This window comes from Lepisma saccharinum, chromosome 2 (genome assembly GCF_977018435.1).
Source record: "Lepisma saccharinum chromosome 2, izLepSacc3.1, whole genome shotgun sequence".
NCBI classification, from domain to species: Eukaryota; Metazoa; Arthropoda; class Insecta; order Zygentoma; family Lepismatidae; genus Lepisma; species Lepisma saccharinum.
Genome location: NC_139230.1, coordinates 22,141,086 through 22,164,124, shown reverse-complemented (window position 1 = coordinate 22,164,124; position 23,039 = coordinate 22,141,086). Strand labels below are relative to the sequence as shown.

The 23,039-nt window shown below is 37.9% G+C and overlaps 1 protein-coding gene across 4 annotated transcripts in view; it reads left to right on the top strand.

The window, feature by feature from the left end:
* The window catches only part of LOC145983948 (cell adhesion molecule Dscam2-like), a 796,725-nt gene that overhangs the window by 103,987 nt on the left and 669,699 nt on the right, over positions 1–23,039 (top strand). For all 4 annotated transcript variants that reach the window (XM_083117150.1, XM_083117148.1, XM_083117149.1 and 1 more), the window contains exon 2: positions 7,477–7,517. The gene's annotated coding sequence lies outside the window, so the exon portion shown is untranslated. The remainder of the gene's footprint in view (positions 1–7,476; positions 7,518–23,039) is intronic.

Genomic DNA, 23,039 nt, shown 5'->3' with positions numbered 1-23,039 from the left:
TACCACGCATTCGGAAATTATTCTTTGCACGGTACGTTCGTACAAGTGGTGAGGATACTGTCTAATAGTGTACTTGTCCTTTTTACCATTTATGATAAATCAAATATAAAATATCGTATTGTATTATATACATTTTTCTTTGAAAAATATTTGTACGAAACAAAAACACAACCATTCAGAAACGTCCCTTGTACATAAGCATGAACGGTAATCATACTGGTAAACATTTTACGTGCCTTCTTTTTTTGTCTGTGATTATTTGGAAACAGTAGATTTCTTGTTTGCAATGCCACATTCACATCAATGCCAATAGAAGTGACTTGCAATATTTACATATTATTTAATTGCCATGGCACAGTAAGTTAAGTTATGCATGGTGTACATTTCGTGAAATGTTCTCTTTTGTTGAGGAAAATTATTATAGCAAACCCACATTCATTTCCACCTTTAGGCCTCTTTTGTCATGCCATTTTAATATAATTAAATTTATCAAACTTCAAACAGATTACCCTAACTTAGAACAGTAGATTTTATTTATATATTTATGATCTTGTATTGGCAGTCGGTAGGCACTCATTAAAATCTAACTTACGAAATTACAATGTAACTGTTTATCTTAATACATAACATTTTCGGTGTGCGGACGTAAATACCTAACTAACATTCATTTCTTAAACATATATTTATGTGTTACACATTACTTTATTTATTTTTGTTCCTGGGATTTCATACAAAAAAAGCCTAAAATCCGCTTACGCACAGTCTACTGTCCACGGTGCAACCAATGAAAACGTTGCACTTCTCGTATCAAAGTATGAGAATAGCAAGGCATCAAAGCAAAACGTCTCTAACATGTCGTTAGTTAACGGGCCTATAAAATCGCTTGAGCGAACATTAAAAGTTTAACAGGCTGCTAAGATTTTAGTGATGCGTTAACTATCAACTCGTTAAGAACGTTTTAAAGATGGTTGAGCGAACCGGGCATACGAGTAGTCTGTGACCACTGAACAGATGACAAAATAGAAATGAAAGAACTCAAAATATCAAAGGTAAGCAACACTATAATGTATATTCAGGGCATTATGAGGCAAGTGGCAAAAATGGTTGAAAATTAAGGGATATAAGTAGTAGTAATACTGTGTTTATCTATGCACCGGATACACACGTAATAGTTTGCAACTGTGAACAGGGCAGTATACTCGCTACTGATTAATCATTAGATTGTCACTGTGGTTGTACGTGTTTTAGCCGTAATGTAACAACGCGAACCTCGGATACTTCTGTTATCAGCACAAAAGTACCACAAGGCATCTGGACACAAACCTGTAGATATCAACCTTGCAACGAGATTTGCAAATATTTGACATGTAGCTGGGCGTAAACAGTCACATGTAAGCTGTAAGTCCAATACATTTTATTATTGTTGATATTTGACATGTAGGCTGAGATAAAATCCGATATTGGCACATCATTTTGAATACGATTTTACCATTTCTCATATCGTTGTGGTTCATTTCCCCCTTCCCCTGAGATGACTGCTGATCTTCTGGCTGGTAGGCTATGATGTTCGGTCTACTGGACCCGTTTCTCGCTTGGTTTTAAAACTAATAATGTGGTTGGTAGTTTGTCATTTTCACAAAATTTGTGTTTTCCTTGCAACCGTGCCGTGCGCTGTTTCGCCGCAGGAAATGACGTCAGAGATACGATCAAATGTTGTGTTGGGTTGCCAGCATCCAGGCGGCAAAACTGCCTTTTTTGAACGGCTGTAGCGTCGAATCGACGCACCAACGAGAAATATGTTACTTAGAAAAGTAGTTTGTTTTGATATCCGTCATCTATACGTTTCCGTGGTCCTTGGGCGCCATTAAAATGACACCCTGTGTATATATACACTATGTGGAAGAAAGTCATTGGACACCACATGTCAGCGGTTACCATCAGTTTTCTTGCAATCAATAGGAGGTCGGTCCGCTTTTAGCAGCGATAACAGCAGCTACTTGTCGCGGTAAACTGGCCACAAGGTCGTGTAGTACACTGAGTGGGATATACCGCCATTCCTCCTGCAGTACAGTCACCAACCCCTGAAAGTGTAGAAGGGCGAGGCGATCGCGACCTCAATCAGTGCTCCAGTTCGTCCCATAGATGTTCGATATTGTTGAGGTCAGGGCTCTGAGCAGGCCAATCCAGTTGGGTGACATTATTTTCTGCATACCACTCCACGGTAGCCCTGGAAACATGACAAGTCGCATTATCGTCCTGGAACACACATCCTTCGTTTCCAAAGAAATGCCACAACATGGGGAGCATGAAGTTGTCGAGAATATCTCTGTAGGATGCAGACGTCATGTGGCCATACACCGGTACCAGTGGACCCACGCGATGTCAGCTGAAACAACCCCAGAACATGATGCCACCATCAACCAAATTTCACTGTGGGCACTACACACTCAGGTAACAGATATTCTCCGGGTAATCGCCATACCCACACTCTCCCATCTGATCGGAACAGTGTGAAGCATGATTAATCACTCCATAGGACCTTCGGCCATTGCTCCACCGTCCAGTTTCTCCGCTTTTTACACCAGCGTAGTCTCTGCCGTTTATTGTTTTTTGTTATCAGGGGTTTGTGGGCAGCTCGACCATGATAACCGAGCGCATGGGCCTCCTTGCGAAGTGTCTTGGTCGAAACAGTCAAATTGGTCGCACTTTGAAACTCTTTTGCAATCAAATGCATCGGACGGGTCCTGTTCTTACGAATCTTCCTCTTCAGCACTCTCCTGTCCGGGTCGTCCAATTTTGTGGGTCTTTCAATTCGTGGTGCATTGCTGCAGTGTCCCTTTTCCTTCCACTTCTTTATGACAAAGGTTACAGTTGATTTAGGGACCTGTCGGGCATCAGCTATGCTACGTATACTCATGCCTCCTATGGAGCAGCCTACTATGATCCCTCTTTCAAACATGTTGAGCTCTTTCCTGTCCGTCATTTTATCAGCGAATGATCTGAGAAGCCTCCTGCTGCCGTATATATACCCGTCTGTACTCTCTCTTCCATGAGGAGTTCGTTTCAGAGTTGAAACCGGGGTGTCCAATGACTTTCTTCCATATAGTGTGTATGTATATATATATATATATATATATATATATATATATATATATATATATATATATATATATAAAAATCATTCTATTTCTGTTTGTAGTTAATGTAAAATCACTTGCTGAAAATAAAATATATTTCAACAGTGCATTATGGATATTTACTACAATTATTTTAAAAGTTGTATCTTCTTCTTATATATTCTTATCTTCTGCCACTTTAAGTTCATCAAGATGATGAGAATGGCAAGTCTTCATCTCTTGACTTGCAAATTTCTTAAATTTTCCCCTCTCTGAGAAGAAATGAAAACATTGAAACGAGAACTTTTGCGATAGAAGTTGAAAATGTGCACCTAATATTAGGAGAGGAGGTTTTGTTCTTAACTTTCGATCTTGTTTTCCCAAATTTAACATGAATATTTTAATTCTTCAGGTTGATATATATATATAAAATTTGCTGAATATATTATTGAATAAAAATTAACAAATCCTAATAAAATGTATCTCATCACGTAGCTTCTTTGTTGCTTTATTACAAGTAGTTAGTCATCAGGTTATATGAACTTTAAGGATACACAAGGAAATGCTTATGTTCATGCCAGGATTCCAACTGATATCTTAGGTAGCGAGGTCATGAGCAAACTACTTAAAGCGCTCGACCGCCGAGTCAGAAAAAAGTGCTTAAACCTTATAGCAAAAATCGAGAAACTGAACGACCATTTCGAATTTAATCTTTGAGAATTGAGTTTACAGTGGATGGAGCCTCATTCGAATTCACGCAACATGAAACTTTAATGTCATAAATTTACAATGAATATAGCCAATAATCAGGGAAATAATTTGTGAATACGGTCATTATATTGCCTACATTAGATTTAAATAATTCAATGACTGTTTAAATCTCACTTAAGCGCATTTAATGCAGTATCCATGGTTTCCTCGCTGCAAAAAATTACTAATGAAAGTGTTAACGAATCGACTAAATTAAGTTGATAGATTGAATTTTAAATAAATTATATATATTAATACTAATATTTTGCACGTACTTTAATTTGAAATTGTCAAAAGTTACAATTCTTATCTTTGAAAAAATATTTTTTGAACTTATTCCTAATTTAGATTTTTCTTAATATTATATTCAAGTATTCAATTGACAATATTATTCACAACATGGTAGTTCCATTGTTTGCTAATGAATAAAAGTCCACTTCAGGAAATTTAGTGAAAGTTCCTTACGTTCAAAATTTAAAGCAGCAGTAGTATTCAGGCTAACCTATATTTTAATACTGATCAATGTTCGATAATGGTTCCCACATTGAATTGACCAGGCAGTTGGTTAAAAGGAATTTTAATTAACAAAAAAGTGTCGAATAAAATCAATTATTTGCACCAAGAGTTCTACGTTTATCATGATTGCAGGTCTAATTTTTAAAACATAAAATCCAGGTTAATCCAACACCAGTGACACACTTTAGCTTGAGTATAGATCAGCGAATCTGTTACATTAATAAGATTGGTAATATTTCAAGTAATGGACGCATGTAGCAGAGAGGTAGAAAACAGACAAAAATTTAGCGAGATTGCAAGAATCTGAATTAAGTTTTGGGTGAAGATACCGCAATATAATAAACACAGAATTTAAGGTTACAATACGAAATAAATTCTCATAAGAGCCGTACTGAATTGTATTCTCAATAATTGAAAAATGGCAGAAAAAACATATATTTCAATTTCAACTATCTGGCGAGAATATAATGTTCACGAAACTTGTTTCTATATTTCATAGATCGGTCAATTTAAAAGAGAGACTGTGGAAAGAAATAGACAAGAGAATGGGGTCAAGTGTCCGTGGCTTTCGTTAAAGATACTGTACTTGTTGACAACCTAAACTGGTAGTGTCATATGCGCAGAATTGCTAGTGATCAGATGAAAATATTCTTTCGGACTATCGACTAGGTGAGTTATGGAAAAGCTTCCAAGCTTTTGAGAGGTAACGCCACTCTCATCTGCAAGGTATATTAATTGATCACCTATTGATCAACTGAGCTATTGATCAGCTTTGAAGTTGCAAAACGTTTCTGGTAAACCCGTATTCAAGTGTTTCAGGATACTTTAAATTATATTTATGAATAAAATGTCAGTGTAAAGAATTGATGGGATACAATAGATGTAATTAGTGAAATGCGCCGTTATAAAATGCGACTCAAAAATGTGCCATACGATTGCAACTCATCTTTGGAAGACACAAAGCTACTCCTTGCGCCCAATAATATAGTTCCATATTTTATTACTTAAGTGTACAGCAATATATGTAAACTTTCTATAAACTTGACAAGTCTGGAAGTATCACATACTTTCATGCTAACTAAAATACACCGTTATTTTGTTGTAAATGAAGCTGTCCACTAAAAACCAGAGGACGCTAACCAACGTTCAACTAATGCTGGTGAACACTTCGAAGTCAAGAGCAGGAGTCAAGCGTTGGCCAAATATACAGTTCTTTCATCTCTTCGTTTGAAGAGTAAATTTGTCAAGAAAATAAACACAACCATGTTAAAGCTACCAATGCGAGCATGTGCCATCTTTTATCGAACATGGTATTTTTGTGCTTTCGCTGAAAGCTCATTTCTATCTGTGGCCGCAAACCTAGATTCCATTGCACGTGGATTGCTACATTTATTTTCACATGTCGGTGAATCGGCCAATGCCTACATCACTGGTAGCATAGATTCTAATTCAGACAATCGCGTCTGTTGCGTTGTGTTGCCACATTTCTCCGCGTCTTAGTGGCCGTTAAGCTTTCAGATAACCTGCAAACTTCCAGCACGGAAATTCCACGCGTTTCCCTGTAATGAGCGTTACACCATTTGATTTCAATAGAAGCAGTCAACAGAAGTCCTGTTGCTTTCTGTTGCCGTGTTTTTGTCGCTTCTCAGTGGGCGTTGAGCTTAACACTTTCATAATACACTACACAATAGAGCTTACAGAAAGAATCAGCGGTATAAATTTACGGCATATTTTATTAATACAAGTTTAAAAGAAAACTAACTATTCGTTGTTATGAGATGAAAAGTACAAAACTATTAAACCTCTCTTGCTGATACTAGATGTCGCGAATTTGAAAGAAATGGTAATAGCTGTGAGTTTTATTTAACTGGGATTCCCACTTTAATGATAGGAAACTCTGAATAAAATACACTGACTGTGGGGAACCTTTTACACTGGAATTGTGAACACAGACTTCATTTACCTGAAAAGCAGTCGCTTTTTACTGCGTTTAATCATCATGGTTAATTTACAAACTGACGTACGTAATGGGAAATCCAATGCTGTTTGATCTAAATACATCAAAGGAATTTTGACACTGGAAGATTTTAAAGGATATGTCTAAGCCTAAAAGCTTTTGAATTTTTGTATCCATGAATATTGTTGACCTCTTATTCATTGAGCGTTAGACACTGACGATATTACAAATACCATGCTGGGAACTGAACTCGGTTTTATAATGTTTTCAGAGAAGAATTTGATCATTGTTACAATCATATAGTCCACCTGTTGCTTCTCAAGCTACGTACTTACAGGCCAGTATAATGCTCGCCATGAACCAGAATATTGAAATTTGTTTGTAGAAGAGAGCAGTTAACTTCCACTGATGGTTACTGAGCACATATCCTTTGAATTAGAACTAGCTGATAAGAATGAATAGCGAGTTTCCATTCATTAAGTAATCAAGCAAAATCCATGGATATAATGTTGAATTTATATTTTATCTCCAGCGTGTAAAAAATCCTCATCTTCAAAGAAAACGTGACTAACAATGGTCTAGAGCTTGAACTTTCTGCTCATTCTAAATTGCCGTGAGAGATTGGCTTATGTGGAGAAATTGTTTTCTTCTACAAGAAAAGAAACTTGGAAAGTTTTCTCATCCTCATGCGTTCAATGTAAACAGGCATCATCTTCATTTGATCACATGTATATCTTATGAACAACATACACTCTGTCCTAACTATCTCTGGAGCAGGCGGATGAAAACAAGTCTCGAGACGGCTCCACCAATGAACACGTGAGAGGAACTGGATTGAGTGGAGATGTGGGGGAGGGGGGCGACTGCAGTTACCAGCCTTCCCAGTAGAGTGTACAGCTTAGTTCTGCACACTCGATTCCTCTCCCCCTTCTCTGCTGCTATGCGTGGCCTTGCTCCAGAGATACCTGAGACAGGATATAATTGTTTTCTTTTTCATTTACTTTATTCATTGTTTTCATTTTCTTCACTCCTGATTAGCAATTATAGAATTCGTTGTATTTGTGAAATATCCTGTGCACATATGTGATATTTATGAAGATAGACTTCTCATATAAACCTTTAAATTGTTTCTTGCAGGGATTACCCGAAATTGGGTTCCCAACACATGCATCTATAAGGTAAGGTTATTTTTTATGTTAAATATGTCGTTTATATTGCATGCTTATAATCACTTTAGCAATAAGTTAATATTATCTCAATACAAATATCAATAAGATAGTAATTTAATGTCGAAATGCATTTATTTAATATAGCAACACATAGTTTCTTCTTTAATCACAAACTGAACGAGTGGGGTCCAAAATACATCCTGCAAGATCTCTACGAAATCATACTCAACAGCAAAAATTAATTTACTAACTCTAGTTCTTGAGTAACTTTCTATTCTGTCAATGTTCGTATTGAAGATTTCTATGTAATATAAACTGACATTAAATTGGTAATTATGATATTCCAAGCAAAATATAATATCTTCGATTTCTTCTTATTTCAGCAGTGTAGGCCATTCACAAATGTACACAATTATTATATATAATTTCTGTATGTACGAAAATTCAAAAAGTAAATTACCTTTGGAATATACGAAATAAATTCATATTAACGATCCTATGAATAACTCAATGCTGATGCATAATTTATGTTTCTACACGTTAAAATTACGATTTGGAATATTTAACTTGGAACCCCAGAATGTGTAATGTTTCGAAGCACTTACTGTTCATTTGTAAAGCACTATTATGCATTTAATGTGAAAACTATTAAATTGACTCATAATAACACGGGAATAGCCAATACACCAAGATTCATTTAAGCTATTCTCTTTGACATACGGGAAAAAATTAAATGGATTGATTGATGGATTGGATTGTTGTTTCAAGTCCACTTTATGCACAGAAAGGCTAATCAGGATTGGACCTACAGTTTAAAGTTTTGATCCGAACCACTATGTATCGGACCCGAGGCACTTAAATTAATTGGGAAATAACATATATTTACGTATACCCTGTCTCCATTTATCTCTGGAGCAATATCGCGCATAGCGGCAGAGGAAGGGGGGATCGAGTGGACAGAGCGAAGCAGTACATGCTGGTGGAAAATCTGATAACTGCAATCGCTTTCCTCACTCCACACAATAACGTTCCTTTCACGTGTTCATTGGCGGAGCCGTATCGCTTCACTACTTGCGCAGATACAGGTTTTCGTTCGCCTGCTCCAAAGTTAGTTGGGACAGGGTATAATTGGTAGGTTAATATAAAACTTGTGCTAAAAATGCTTATGTGGTTATTAAAATATTAACTGACATATTGATGCTAAACGTTTCTATGCACTGTAATGTCTGCGTTACCACACCACAAGAAAAAATATTCGTCTTCAATTTCCCTATTGTAAGTTCGGAGGCTGACACGTAGAGAAGAGAATTAGTTAAATTGTCGATCATTTGGCACACTTGTACGTCCCACTTCGGCTTGTTTTCCTTCGGCAGGATTATCCTCGTGTTGTTGCCTGCTTCAAGCTTTCAACGAGAACCCGCGTTTTCCGTTCGTCATTAGAGAAAGCTATAGACACTGGTTTACTACCTCCCTGGTTTCCATTAGTTGCTACCAGCTTTTAATGGGGGCATCCAAATCCATCAAACTGATGAGAGAAAGGAGAAAGTCTAGTCTTTTATCTCCCATGCTGGAAACCTGACAAAAAATCCGTAATGAAACATTAGTTTTATTTACTGTAACATCGTAATTCGACACTGAAAGGTTCTCAAGTTCTATCCGTCGTAAAATGGCTCGTGGATATGGATGAAAAGAGATGATGAAATTTGATCTTGGCTCAACATGTGTAATTTTATCGCGAAGTTGTGTTTCACAAAATGATTTAAATATGTCAGATTTTATTTTATCCTTTTTTCATTTATTGAGTTACAGTCGTCATATCTACCTTTCTATCACTATATGTATGTGTAGTGGACTGCACGGTCTATCCCAGCAGTCTCTGGAGTAACGCCGCGCATAATGGTAGAGAAGGGGAGAAAGGGAGTGGGCATAGCAAGCCAGTGCGCGTAGCTTCGGCCACGTCTTCCCCTGCACGCAACCACTTCCCCTTGCACGATTTCATTGGTCGAGACATCTCGAGTCACTACCTGCGCAGAGGACTCGTTTTCGTTCGCTTTGTTTCATACTTCTCGAATTGTGTAACACACTCTTTTACGATGTCAGGTGTCCCGGGTTCGAATCCTTGCCTCGACAAGGGTGTTCTTTGTTTTTCATCAATTTTATCATATCATCACTCATTCCCATCTTCGCTATTAGCCAAAGTGGTATAAAATCGAAATAAAATAAACCAAATCAATTAATCCACAGACTTCTGGGACAGAGTGTAGCATATCTATAACTCTGTCCCAGCTAACTGTGGAGCAGGCAAACGAAAACAAGTCTCTGCGCAAGTAATGACGCCAGACAGCTCCACCAATGAACACGCAAGAGGAACGGAATTGCGTGGAGTGGGGGAAAGCGAATGCAGTTACCAGTCTTCCGAGCAGCGTGTACTGCTTTGCTCTGGCCACTCGATTTCCTTCGCTTATCTGACGCTATGCACGGCCTTGCTCCACAGTTAGCTGGGACAGGGTATATGCAAGTTTTCTGCCTTTATCTTTTTTATATATTTTGTATAAGGCGGTTTATAAATTATGAAATCTGCAGTAGTTACGTGTTAATATTTTTACCACCTTCTCTAATAGAGCTGTTATTCTTGCGATTCACAATTATTGTTCAACTACAAGTAATCACATAAGAATATGATTTTTTTTTAAATTTTTAATCACATTTTCATCCAAATTTGTCCAGAGGTCAAAAGAGACTGTAACTCTATGTTGGCCATGCTAGCTGATGTGCTCAAGAATGTGAAATATTTAGTAATTCAACTTTCCATTCATACTGAAAAAAGCTGTTTAAATAATTTAAATAATGAAGGTCAACTCAAACATAGGAAGGAAAAAACACGCTGAAACTTCTTCATTAAAACACTAGGGTAGCTCATCTAACATGTATACTGAATAGATCAAATAATTTTACTGGTGTTTTGGTAACGTTTGACACAATGTGGGGAGGGAACAGTACGTTTGAGTTTACTTTTTAAAGAAGTACAGCTCGAGGAAGATAAACTGGCTGTGACAGAAATTACGGATACTCCATTCCCTGTCTTCCTAGGGCGTCGCTTTTGACGATGTTCAAAGAGATGATAAAATTTTAAGCTGCCTTGTAGACACGACCGAGGGGAAAGTCAACTCCCTTAGCTGTTAGTGTACCTAAAGTGTGCGGTTATAAACAGCCATAATACAACGCTCTTGTGACTTCAAGTTGGCACGTAGTTTTACTCGTGTTTTAGATTAGCTGGCAAGACAACAGACTTCGAGGTACATGCAAGTTGCATACCATTAACGACGGGCTAAGTAAGGATCATCGTTGCCCTTGTTGACCTGTGAATTAGGAACGGTTGCACATCCAGCCCTACTAACGTATATTATTAATTTCCCTGCGAGTTGACAGCGACGAGAGAGCGCCTCGTGTATTATCATTTGAATTCCTCCTCAATGGGGCAGAAAGTAAAAGAGAATTCCGGGTGAGGAAGTGGGCGAAAGGGGGGTGCGTAGTTGGTTAGCGCGCCGGATTTCTGTACTCTGTCTCGGTTATCTCTGGAGCAAGTGAAAGCGACTTCAGTTACCAGCATTCGCAGCAGCTTGTATTGCTTTTCTCTGTCCACTCGATTTTCCCCCTTTTCTGTCGATATGCGCGGCCTTGTTCCAGAGATGCCCTGGACAGAGTATAGTGAAATAGTAGGTCGGTCGTAGGCTCGGTCTCCATCACGGCACAAAAAGAAATTCTTCACCTGAAGGAGAGAAGAGGCTTTATTGATTGATTTGGTTTATTTTACTTCGCTTTTCTGCCATTTTTGGCTAATCGCAAAGATGAGGATGGATGATGAAATGATGAAGCTAATAACGGGACACTCACAAAGAACATCCATGCGTAGACCCGTGGCGTTGTAGTGCTCTAAACATTACATTATAGTTGTACGCTATTTTGTTTGCAATGTTGAGTTTGTCCGTTTTTATTTGGTCAAGTGTTGAGTGTCTCCTAGTCAACTAGAATTAAGAGAAATAGACAAACCTGTAGATGTCAATATGGTAACGAAATTTACAAGACGGTAAATTTATAAATTGCCTCACTGCTGCAAACTGCTTGTAGCCGCAGCCAGGCTTTCTCCTCCATGCACTCACTTCCCCTATCACGCGTTCATTGGTAGAGCCTTCTCGAGTCACTACTTGCGCAGAGGACTTGTTTTCGTTCGCTTTCTCCAGAGATTACCTGGACAGAGTGTAGTTATACCCGTTTCTAGGACTGTGCAGGCGAGGAACGGAGAAATTGTTGAAAAAAAAGGTCCATAATTTTTCGATCCACAGGTAGAAGGACGTGATACAGTTAGCCCCTTGACTGCATCTACCTTCGCACAAATATTCCGGGTGCTCACCTGGCTTAGAGTAAATTCCCAGCCTCATATTCTCACGAAGATATCCCACGGAGAGCTTTTCTCGCGCAGCAAACGGAAAACTTATCGACTAGGCCCTTCAATCAATCATTCTCCAGTTTTTCGTCTCTGAAGAGGAAAAGCATATACAGACACCAATCCGCAAAAAATTTTCCAGCTCTGAGGTAAAAGAAAGGACTACCTACCTGGCACCATATGGTATGGTGTATGGAAAATACATCCGCACAAGGAACATTGCAAAATTTACAGCAACTTCCTTGTGCATATGTACATGTGTGTGTACATACGTACAAATATATTTTTCGTATCTATTGACTCGATAAAGCTTTAACCGTTAGTATATATCTTTATCATATTTGCATTCAATGACTGAATATAATTCTACACACAAATTAAGCACTAAATATTGGCACTGGTTTTGATCCGTTTTCATCAAGTGGTTGGGCTAGTATGAAGTTGGCCCAATCATTTTGAATTACAAATTCCAGCTTAACCATATGTACACAAATTCTGAGATAGCGTGCGCAAATTATGCACTAAATATTGATATACTTGTTTTCTGGTTTTGATGTGGCTGTGCCAACTTGATGTGACTAAAGCAAATGAATCATTTTCTTTAGTCCGTAGCTCGGACCAAAAAGTGTAAGTAAGTGTATCATAAGAGATGCAGGAAGGTGCATAAAATGCATCAATTGATGCATTAAAGTACAGCTAGGCATAGGAAGGTATACTCACTTGCATCATATATGTATGATGCACTTTAGCGTTACCTTTACAAACTACTATCAAAAATGCATCAAAAAGTAAACTTGATTCTTCGCAAAGTCCAAGAAACACACTTTAGTGCATCATTCCATGCGTTTAGTTTTCTGTGTGTACACTCTATCCCGGGAATCTGTGGTGCAAGGCTGCGCATAACGGAAGAGAAGGGGAGAAAGCGAGTGGGCGGAGCGAAGCAGTACACGCTGTTGCAAAGGCTGGTAGATGCAGTCGCTTTTCCCCTCCGCGCAATCCCGTTCTCTCGCACGTGCTCATTGGTCGAGTCCTATCTAGTCACTACTTGGGCAGATACTTTTTTTCGCTCGCTTCAGAGATTCCCGGGACAGAGTATGTCTTTGATTAACGATTGTTCTTCTATTAAAGAACAGTTTTAAATTAACCTACCAATTATACCCTGTCCCAACTATCTCTGGAGCAGGCGAACGAAAACAAGTATCTGCGCAAGTACAGGCCATTCGGTTTAGCTTATGCTCTGGCCTTCAGCTGTGCAGAAGCCTGCCGTCAGCGCGACGATGGGCGAGTTCCACTGACCGCCTTAACAATTACCTATAACCATAATCTGACTTCATAGGGTGTTCGGTACCAGAGGGCTGCATATCGGTCAGAATCGCTTACTAGGCCCGCCTGGCTGGTCGGGCGGGCGAGTAAAACTATATACCTGAGTTTTGACCAATCAAGCATCGAAAGCCCACGGGTAACTGGAAGGCCTTGCAAGACGAAGCTCGCTTATCTTCAGCGAACGCTCATTCCGGTTTTGCACCGTCTCCAGATACATGAGTCACGCAGTTACCGTTGCCAACTTTTAGATTCTAAACTGTTCTAGGAGCACTCAAAATGTTCATCACTTTTATCAATTTGAAATTGCAGACATTTATTCCTTGGTAGAAAACATTTGTATCACTCAAACCCAGTGGCGGCGATTGGATTCCAAAACTAAGGGGCCAAGGTGCAAAAGTGGGGGGGGAGGGCGGGGAAGGACAGTTTAATTTCCTTTGATACATGAGGTTAGCGTGGTGCAAAAGTTTCAAAAAGTCGGGGGGGGGGGAGGCAACTGCACTCTCTCGGCCCCGCCCCTAATTGCCGCCACTGCTGACACCTGTAAAGGAGTACGAACCAAGTTTTGTAAAAAGTGCCATCGTAAATATTTTGGACTTTGTGTTACTGGTGGTTGTTCTACATTATACTTTTGCGGGGAGGGGGGTGCTCCCCTATGGCGCAGTGGTAGTGTCGTCGCCTTGTTATCAAGGGGTACCGGGTTCGATACCCGGTGGAGGCACATGGTGGTTCGGATCCCACTTTAAACTGTAGGTCCAGTCCCGATTAGCATTATTGTGCATAAATTGACCAAATAAATGAATCAATCAATCGAACAGATTTTCTCTCTGGTGTAATTTTGCCAATTCAATATCCGAATTAGTTGCTCAAGATCCCTCCCCTTCCCCGACACTAAGGCACGATGGTCCATAAAATTGAACATGAAATCAGAATTTGCATTATAAAAGATTTTTCAATATTGTCATCTCTTTCAACAAATCGTCGTTCGCTCATGTTGTTGTAACGCTAGTAAGCCTTATTTACATGATATGAAAAACTCAATATGCTGACCAACACAGAAATTTATTTAATTTTAAAACATAAACTAAACGTAACGTTTCAACCTTCTAGCAAGGTTTTCTTCAGACTCTGTACCCAGTACAAAAAAAATGTTGTTGCTAGTTATCTAGTTCTACAGACCGCATTGATAGTAATACGATGCAAAATATAATTATTGTTAGCTTGTATCTTCATACGGGTGCAAATAGCAGGCAATGCTATTTACACATTTCAACAAACGAACAACGTAAAAATGAAACCGAGAGGAGATTTACGATTTCAAGACCAGAAAAGTGACATAAAATGAATAAGACACAAAAACCTATTTGAAGACCTTCGAAACAAATTTGGAAAATATGTGGTAGTTGGTTTGACATAATAATGAAACTAATTTGAGAAGTTACAAAAATCTTAGGTACAGTGGCGTAGCAACATATCGCGAGGCCCTGTGCGAGATTAGAATGCAAGGCTCCATCCGTTCTTTAAGTTTGAAATATCAATGTGAATCGATATACAGTCATCAAGGAAACGTCAGCAAATAATTATATTTATATAATAGCCTATAATAATAATTAATTTCTGACGAAAATTATATTTAATAGTACGCGACAGAGAAATTTACACTTGGCAGAGCTACATTAACACGCTGCTGGAATTTTCATTAACCAAGGCAGTAGTAATAGTACGTTTTTTAAGATGTTCTTTAGACAGTAAGACATCTGAAATATCCTTAAATATGCTAAATTTTCTTTTAAAAAAATCAGAAATTCAAACTAAGAACCTTTAAATATAACCTATATATTATTTAATGAGTCGTTCTTTGTTTCCTCATTTCAAAATTTGTAGGATGTCTGTACTTGATAGAGCGGGTGGGAGGGGCTGCGCTAAACCACAATCCTGTCTAGGGGCCCAAAGTATCTACCTACTCTTCGACACAATCGGTTTCAACATCAACAAATCATAAAACGATAGTAATTTGCCCCATAAATGTGAAATCTTTGGTGTAATCAATTGATATAGCTAATTTGACTTTTTTAATTAGCAATTTTGACTTTGTTGCACATTAATTGTACCAGTTTACTTTGAATTTTAGGGCTTAGATGATAATAATAATTGTGAATCTCATTTTGTTGTTACGTCTTAATGTTCTTGTAATATTAAATATTTGACGCAGTGGCGTAACAAAATCGCAAAATACGCGTCCGCAAGAAACAAATTTGGGTCCCTCAAGTACAGTCAGATTCTTCCAGGAAATGTATGTAATTACTTAGAATAGCTGGTTATGGCTACACTTACATTAATAATTATACAAATCGATGCTCTACCTCTGAATTTTCACATATTACAACATATTAGTTAGCCAAATATCAGCTGCCATATTTATTTACAGTTTAATGAAAATTACACTATTTACGGTTTAACGTGATTAGTATTTTGTATATTATTCTATTTAAAAAATGTGCTATTTTTGCTTATAAAAATTATTGAATTTTAAATCAAGGGAAATTTAAGTGCTTTTTTCAGATGACATATTACATTTATTTTCGTATGAGCTTCACCCCATCAGGACATATATTTTTTTCCTTTATTTCCTTTCTTAGAGCATAATAAACACCATTAAATGAATACGAGATTAATATACTTTCATAAAAAGTGATTCTGATATCTACAAATTTCTTGTGTACATTATTCTGTAATTTTATTTAAAGTGATTTCAATAAGTGATTTTTTAAAAATAGAATTCCCCAATTTAAATTTTGATTTAAATCAAACCACCTTGCTTAACAGAAAGCTGGCTTCTGGGCAGCGAATGATACTTTTACATTAGATCTTGCCCTTTCTCGTTCAAGAGTGAGATTACTGAGTCCGGTAAATTTGGGCTGAATCATGCCATTCGACACTACCTTCCAGAAGTTTTTCCTAAGTTTAAATTTTGAGAAAGATAGTTCTTTTTTCGTGGTTGTTACTTGAAGAGTAGGAAAAAAAACAGAAGGCGGTACAGGATACAGAGAACACTGGAAGCTAGTGTAGAGCTATCAGGAGAAGAAACTTTGCCAAAGCACTTGATTTCAGATTTAAGCACATTCCTGAAACGTAAAACTTTATCAGGATATTCTGAAGATAAATCATCTTTGTGCCCGTTACAGAGGGCAATAGCTGCATCTGAAGTTGTAGGAACGAAGGAAGAACTGCTAATATTATCCATACCCTTCTTCAGTTTAAAACACTGGAAGCATTTAAATGCCCCATATTTTGCTCCGTGGCAGTTTGAGGTGCTTTATCATTAACACATTAAAATCGGGTAGGCTATGCAAGGTCACGAGACAAGAAAGCCAAGACAAAGCGCTTTCTATTCAAGAAAATAATAATTGGATAAAATTGTCCAAGCAATTTTTGCGTTAATGTTTCACATGAGAAATGAGAATTGTTTTGACTTTTTGGGACCCCTTAGGCTTAGAGCTCCCGCCCGCCTCTGATTTGACGTATTCGTTCAAATTATAACGTTAAACTAGAATATAAAGCCAGATAAAAAAATGTTTTAATTTTATTGCTCACAAAAATTAACCTTTTCTATCTTTCTCACTTCCATTTATTACGTTTTTCGTATCAACCTCATGGGACGTGAGGCCCCTACATGCGCAAGGCCCAGGGTGGTCGCCCACTTCGCTCACCCCTTGCTACGCCAATGGTTATACAACCTCAAGGCACCTGCGCCTAGCAGAAATTCAAATATTTCCATGCGTAGTGAAATATAATGGCCGTTGGCAACACTGACAGTAGTGCTCGCCGTCTAGCTGCAAGAACTACATCGAGTCTCACGGGTCTTGTTAAGACCCGGGTAATAGAAAAGCCTGGCAGGCATCGATGCCTGTGCACAACTGTGACGCGAAGCTCACTTGCGCGATTTCGAACACCTGGGCTTGACGTGCGTGTTGCATATTATTGTAGGCGCACCTCCTCGCAGACGGGTTTTTTCCGGGTCTTGTGCAGGTCTCTATTCGGTACTTACTGGTGTCTGCATTTGTTTTTTGTTTTTCTTTGTTTGTTTTTTAAGCGACAAATTGCGAAGGTGATAGTTCAAGGAAAATAATGACAGAGGATTCTTTGTATCGGTGAAACCCCCATTTATTAAGCACCCTCGGCGAAAGAGGCATCCTCCCTCTCCAGGGGTGAGTGGGAAGATGGTGTTACTACGAGTAAGGTGATTGTTGACCTGTGTTGCTTAGGGTGTTTTAATTCAACGGAAGCGGAGGTAAAAACTGGATAGAATATTGGAGAAAGCAAAGTGATTCACGGTTAGAGTAGAGAAATTATCTCAACGTGCATAAGTTTATGAAGAAAGAAGGTGACAGTGGTCTTGCGTTGAATGTTAAACAAGTGCAAAAGCGTGTTTTCGCGGCTCCTGGTGTGCCAGTAAGTACTTTGAAACGCATCTTAAACAAAAATGGTCACAACAAAGTAACTGGGAAGGGATTAGTAACGCCTAACAAACCACGCAGAAGAAAAAAAGTGATATGGATGAATTTGACAAGTGTGTTATTGGTAGAACAATTGTCGAATTTGACGATCCTGAAGGACAGTGCTGTGCTTTAGATTCGTAAATATTTTTAATTTTTAATGAGACAGCAGCATAGCATACAGTCTTTGCCAGTTTCATGTCTAGTGGAATTGTAACTTGAATGAATTGCAACACTGCTCCTGTGAGTCACGTGACGTCTTCTGCAGACGACAAATATTTCCCGCTTTGCGCATGCCAGAGCTCAGGCAAAACCGAATGCGCTGTAGTGACGCGAGACTACTTCACCAATGAATACCTGAGAGGAACAGGATTGCGTGGAGAGGGGGGGAGGCGACTACAGTTACCATCTTTCCCAACAGCGTGTACTGCTTCGCTCTGCACACTTCTCTGCCGCTATGCGCGTCCTTGCTCCAGAGATGTGAGACAGGGCATAGGTAAAACAGATTTTCCTACTAAAGAAACAGAAGAAATTAAGCCTACCAGAGTAAGACATTCCGAAATGTGCCTGCTCACCGTGTGTAGCGGGTTTCTTAATCTGGCAGGTTTTATAATTAATAAATAATAATAATTCCTTTATTTACCGGGCGAGGTTCAACCGTAGGCTGCTCTACTACTTATCTACTAGCTATTATTATAATATTAATATATAACGTCAAAGGTTGTATTTGACCAACGTTACGGGTTTTCTTGATTTGATTTGCTTTACTTCGCGTTTCTGCCATTTTTGACTAATTGCGAAGATGAGAATGGATGGTTATAGATGAAGTAGATGAAGGGTTATGTAAGGTAAAGTTCTCCGTGCATATATCACCATGCCATGAAGGCACATTTAGGGTACAATAACTAACACCAGCACATATGGACAGCACACAACCGAAGTCCGATAGAGGATTCTATTGGCCATGGGTTCATACGCCAGAGACTTTTTCGTCTGAAAAATGCAGTGGTGTATGTACTACTTGGAAATGAGATTGACTTGATAAACTGTCACCCATTACGAGTTTACGTAATATTCTTACAGAATAATCAAAGTAAGAACCGCGTTAGATCAATATCAGGCTATCTTTTCATATTGTACCATTTAATCTAAAGAATAAAATGGTTCCAGTTTTCAAAATTACAAAAATTAGATTTATTTGAAGGGTCACACACTTTATGACTAAAATTTCCCCCTAACTTTTGAAGATTTTTCTTGAACGAGGTGTTTAATAGCTAATAACAAAATACATTAGCTATGCAGTACACTAACTGCATGAAATGCAAAGAAAATAATGAAAGCAATTGTGCTAGATATTCTCTGATCTGTTGGGCTGAGTAGAATAATTTCCCAAGGATATAAGAATAATACATTTTTATTGAAATTCATTTACTGTTATTAACATATAACAGTTATTATTGTATAATAACAATCCTAACCATGAGAATTGTTTTATTATTTCTACTCTTCAAGTTTTATCAATTGTCTGACAACCCCACGTCCACAAAAATATCTTGATATTCCCATGATGCTCTGTCATATTGGAAATAGAGTAGTGTTTATGGCACGCCGCACAAGAGATAAATTGATCGGTGTCTTTGCAATAATTTCCCCAAAGAACCGTTCGTGCGTTCCGCGAGCAATAGGATAGTTAACTGACGGAAGGATCAATGTGTTTCCCTGGCGATTGCAACCATAGGGCATATTCCAAGCAGACGCTCAAAAGTAAAACAACGTAGGTGGACTATTTTTGAAGCTGTCATTTATAGGCGATTGCAAAATGTTGACAAAAAACATAAAAATAGGTTCTTGTGAATGTAAGAGTTATTTTTTGAGCAATTCCTGTGGTTAGACATTAGAAAAGGAAAATATTAAGAGGTTCCAACACTGCAGAAACGTTGTTCTCTTCCTGGAATTGTGCCATAGACGAGATGGCTGTCCATTTATAAAAGTCTCGTGTCTCTTGAATAAACTTATTTGTTTATGCGTCAAAAAAAGTTCAAAATAATTGATACTAAAACGTTTATAGACTACGCAATACGCATAAATGTGAGAAAAAAACAGTAAACAAACTGAGAGCGACAGATTACAAAGTATTCATTAAGTTTCCCAGGGTGAAAGGTGAGAATGATAGGGTAGTGCAACGAGTGAAATTAATTTTCTTTCTTGAAATAACATGAATAGTAGAATATAAGTCAAGTTGTTTCTCCAAACCTTTTTTTAAAATTCATATGCACTATTTTCTATTGGAAGGTAAAAAATAAAAACACAATATTAAGAAATGCTTCATTTCTGGTATCACTTATGCAATGAAATAAAGCAGAAATATATAACTGGATTGAAGAAAAAATACGGGACACATCCCTACATAACACTTGATTCTAAAGAGAGAACTTTATTGAATTTCTTTCGTCATTGTTTTCGAGACTTTGAGACGAACATTTATCACTCTCATTTGGAAACAATGAACAAAATAATTTGCTGTCTAGAGAAAGTCTTGACTTTCAAAGCTGTCTCTTATCTAAAAATATGTGGTTTCTTTCTTTTTATTTGGGAATTTTACGCCCCTTTTTTACCTCTACGATGAGGATCAGGGGTCCCGGGTTCGAATCCTGGCCTGGGCATGGGTGCTTGTGAGTGTCCATTCATCAATTTCATCATTTATCACTCATCCTCAAATTAGCCAAAAGTGGCACAAGATTCGAAGTAAAATAAAACAAATCTATCAATCAATCAATCAATCTACGATGAGAATAAATGATCTGATGAAATGGGGGATACGACAAACATAATAACGACAACAAATCTCTGCGAAATTAGAGACGCGAGATTGCTCCACAATGAACACGTGAGAGGGAACAGGATTGCGTGGAGGGGGGAAAGTGACTGCTGTTACCAGCCTTCACAGCAGAGTATACTGCTTCGCTATGCTCACTCGATTTCCTCCCCTTCTCTGATGCTATGCGCGGCCTTTCTCCAGAGATATTTTGGGACGGTATAATAATCAGGATTCTAACCTAGGACCTCTGACTTTGTAGCGCTTTTCGCTGGCCACTCCGTCACGAAAACACTTGTATACTACTAAATAGTGGGCATTCTAGGTGTTAGTTGTTTATTCTATATCCAATGCTTGGTTTATTTTGCATGATTAATTAAATAGTGGAGTGTAAATACTAATAAACATCCACATTGCGTGTGTGAGTCTAATACACAAGGTGTGTTTTATATATCTTACATATCACCTTTCCAGTAAGGGAAAGAAATGAGGACAGCAAATTCTTGCTGAGAGCAAATCATATCTATAGTTTGTAACATTTTTTAAAAAGTTACAAGCATATGTGTGTGTAATATATATGCATACAGGGTAATTCAGAATGAATTGTGAAACTTTGCACATTTATTATGACGTTACTATTATGAAATTCAGACAAGGTATCAACATGAAGAAAAACTGTGGAAGTTTTACTCACATGACTCGCAAAGATTCAACATGGGAACCATGTGTAATGCGGTAAACATCCAAACGATAATCAAGTACATGCTATGCACGAGACAGCAAGTCATTGTCTATGGTTTTGAAGACACTAACAATTCACGGTTGTAACTTTGGAAAATCTTTCGGAAGGGTGAAACATGTGCATTACTACTAAAAGCCATGTGGAAATGTCTTTGCACCATTGTGAGTAAATCAGTTCTTTATAGCTTCAACACACAATACACCTTCTACTGGTCACTAGCAATTTTGCAACACAGGCGATCCTGGTGGAACAGTGGCAAAGCAGCATAAGGCCACTTAGTGAGAAGAAAACTTCCAATGTTTTTCTTCATATTAATGCCTTGTCTGATTTTATATCATAAATAGTAACGTCATAATAACTGTGTAAAGTTGCACCATTCGTTTTGAATGACCCTGCATATATATATATATATATATATATATATATATATATATATATATATATATTGGTGTTTTAAGTCCACTTTATGCACAGTAAGGCTAATCGGGCTGGACCTACAGTTTTAAGTGGGATCCGAACCACTAGTGCCTCCACCATATATATATATATTCGTATATTCGTCAGTTTGGTATTTCTTCGAATCAGTAGTCTAGATTCTTATCTCATAAATCGTATTGGGGAGTCTCTAGTGTTTGCTCTCCATCCCAAAGTGAGATCCGGGAACTGATGAGTTTCTCACTCTCCATGGAAACGTCAAATCCTTTTGTGAGTTTCCTCCAGTGACATAGAAATTTTCCGAATCGGTCTGGTTGCTGAGGTAAAGTTTGAACGAAAGGAAGCTATGGAGGTGAAAGAAAAACCAGCCCACGGTGTTTGAAATGGATATTTCTTCAACATAATGGCGCATGTAAGTTATCCTCCGGAAGTGAGTGCTCGCTTCTTATTCCCAACAAGACAAGTTTCTTTTCAAATGAAATAAGGAATAGGGTAAATTTAGTTACATGTACAAAAGCACAAAGAATCTTTGTATCGAAATGTATGATTTACGGTTCTAGCGGTTACTAGGATACATTATGCAAGCACGTTGGATTTCAATATAGTCTGGCTCCATGACGGGATTGGTGTAAGTGAAATTGTTGCTATGTCATAGGTTTGGATACTGAATGTTTCATGCCCTCACATCTATTACATGAATTTACCATCCTCCCTTTTCCACTAGAGTACAAAAAAAAACATTTTGTTAAGGGTTGGAGCTGAAGCTCAAACCTATAGGATAGTTTGATAAAATATTTATGTACAAATAAATCCTCTACCCTAATTTAATTTATATATGTACCGTATTTTACTGCATAATAGTCGCACCTTGCTTTTTTAGTCTAAAAATTGATTCTTAACATTTCATCGCGGAATAATCGCATTGTCGCGTCAGATATGGATATCAATGATAGCGGCTCAAAATCTAAGGACACAGATGATTAACATCTTAGTCCCAATTTCCTAACACTGTGGTAAATTTTCTCAAGTTTAGTATTTCTACTATAATGCACAAATCAATAACAACTAATGTCCTAACATTTCTCTAAGGCGGGAAAAACTGTTACGAAGAAATGTTACAAGTCGATTTGAGTTCTATTCAATTTTAACGCGCATGTGTATTTCGTGCATCAAAATCTTGCACCAAAGAGCCTTAAGTAATAAGTGTTTTTTTTAAAGAGAAAGTTTACACAATGGTCGCACCTTACTTTTCTTTTCAGAAAATAAAATGGCATAACAT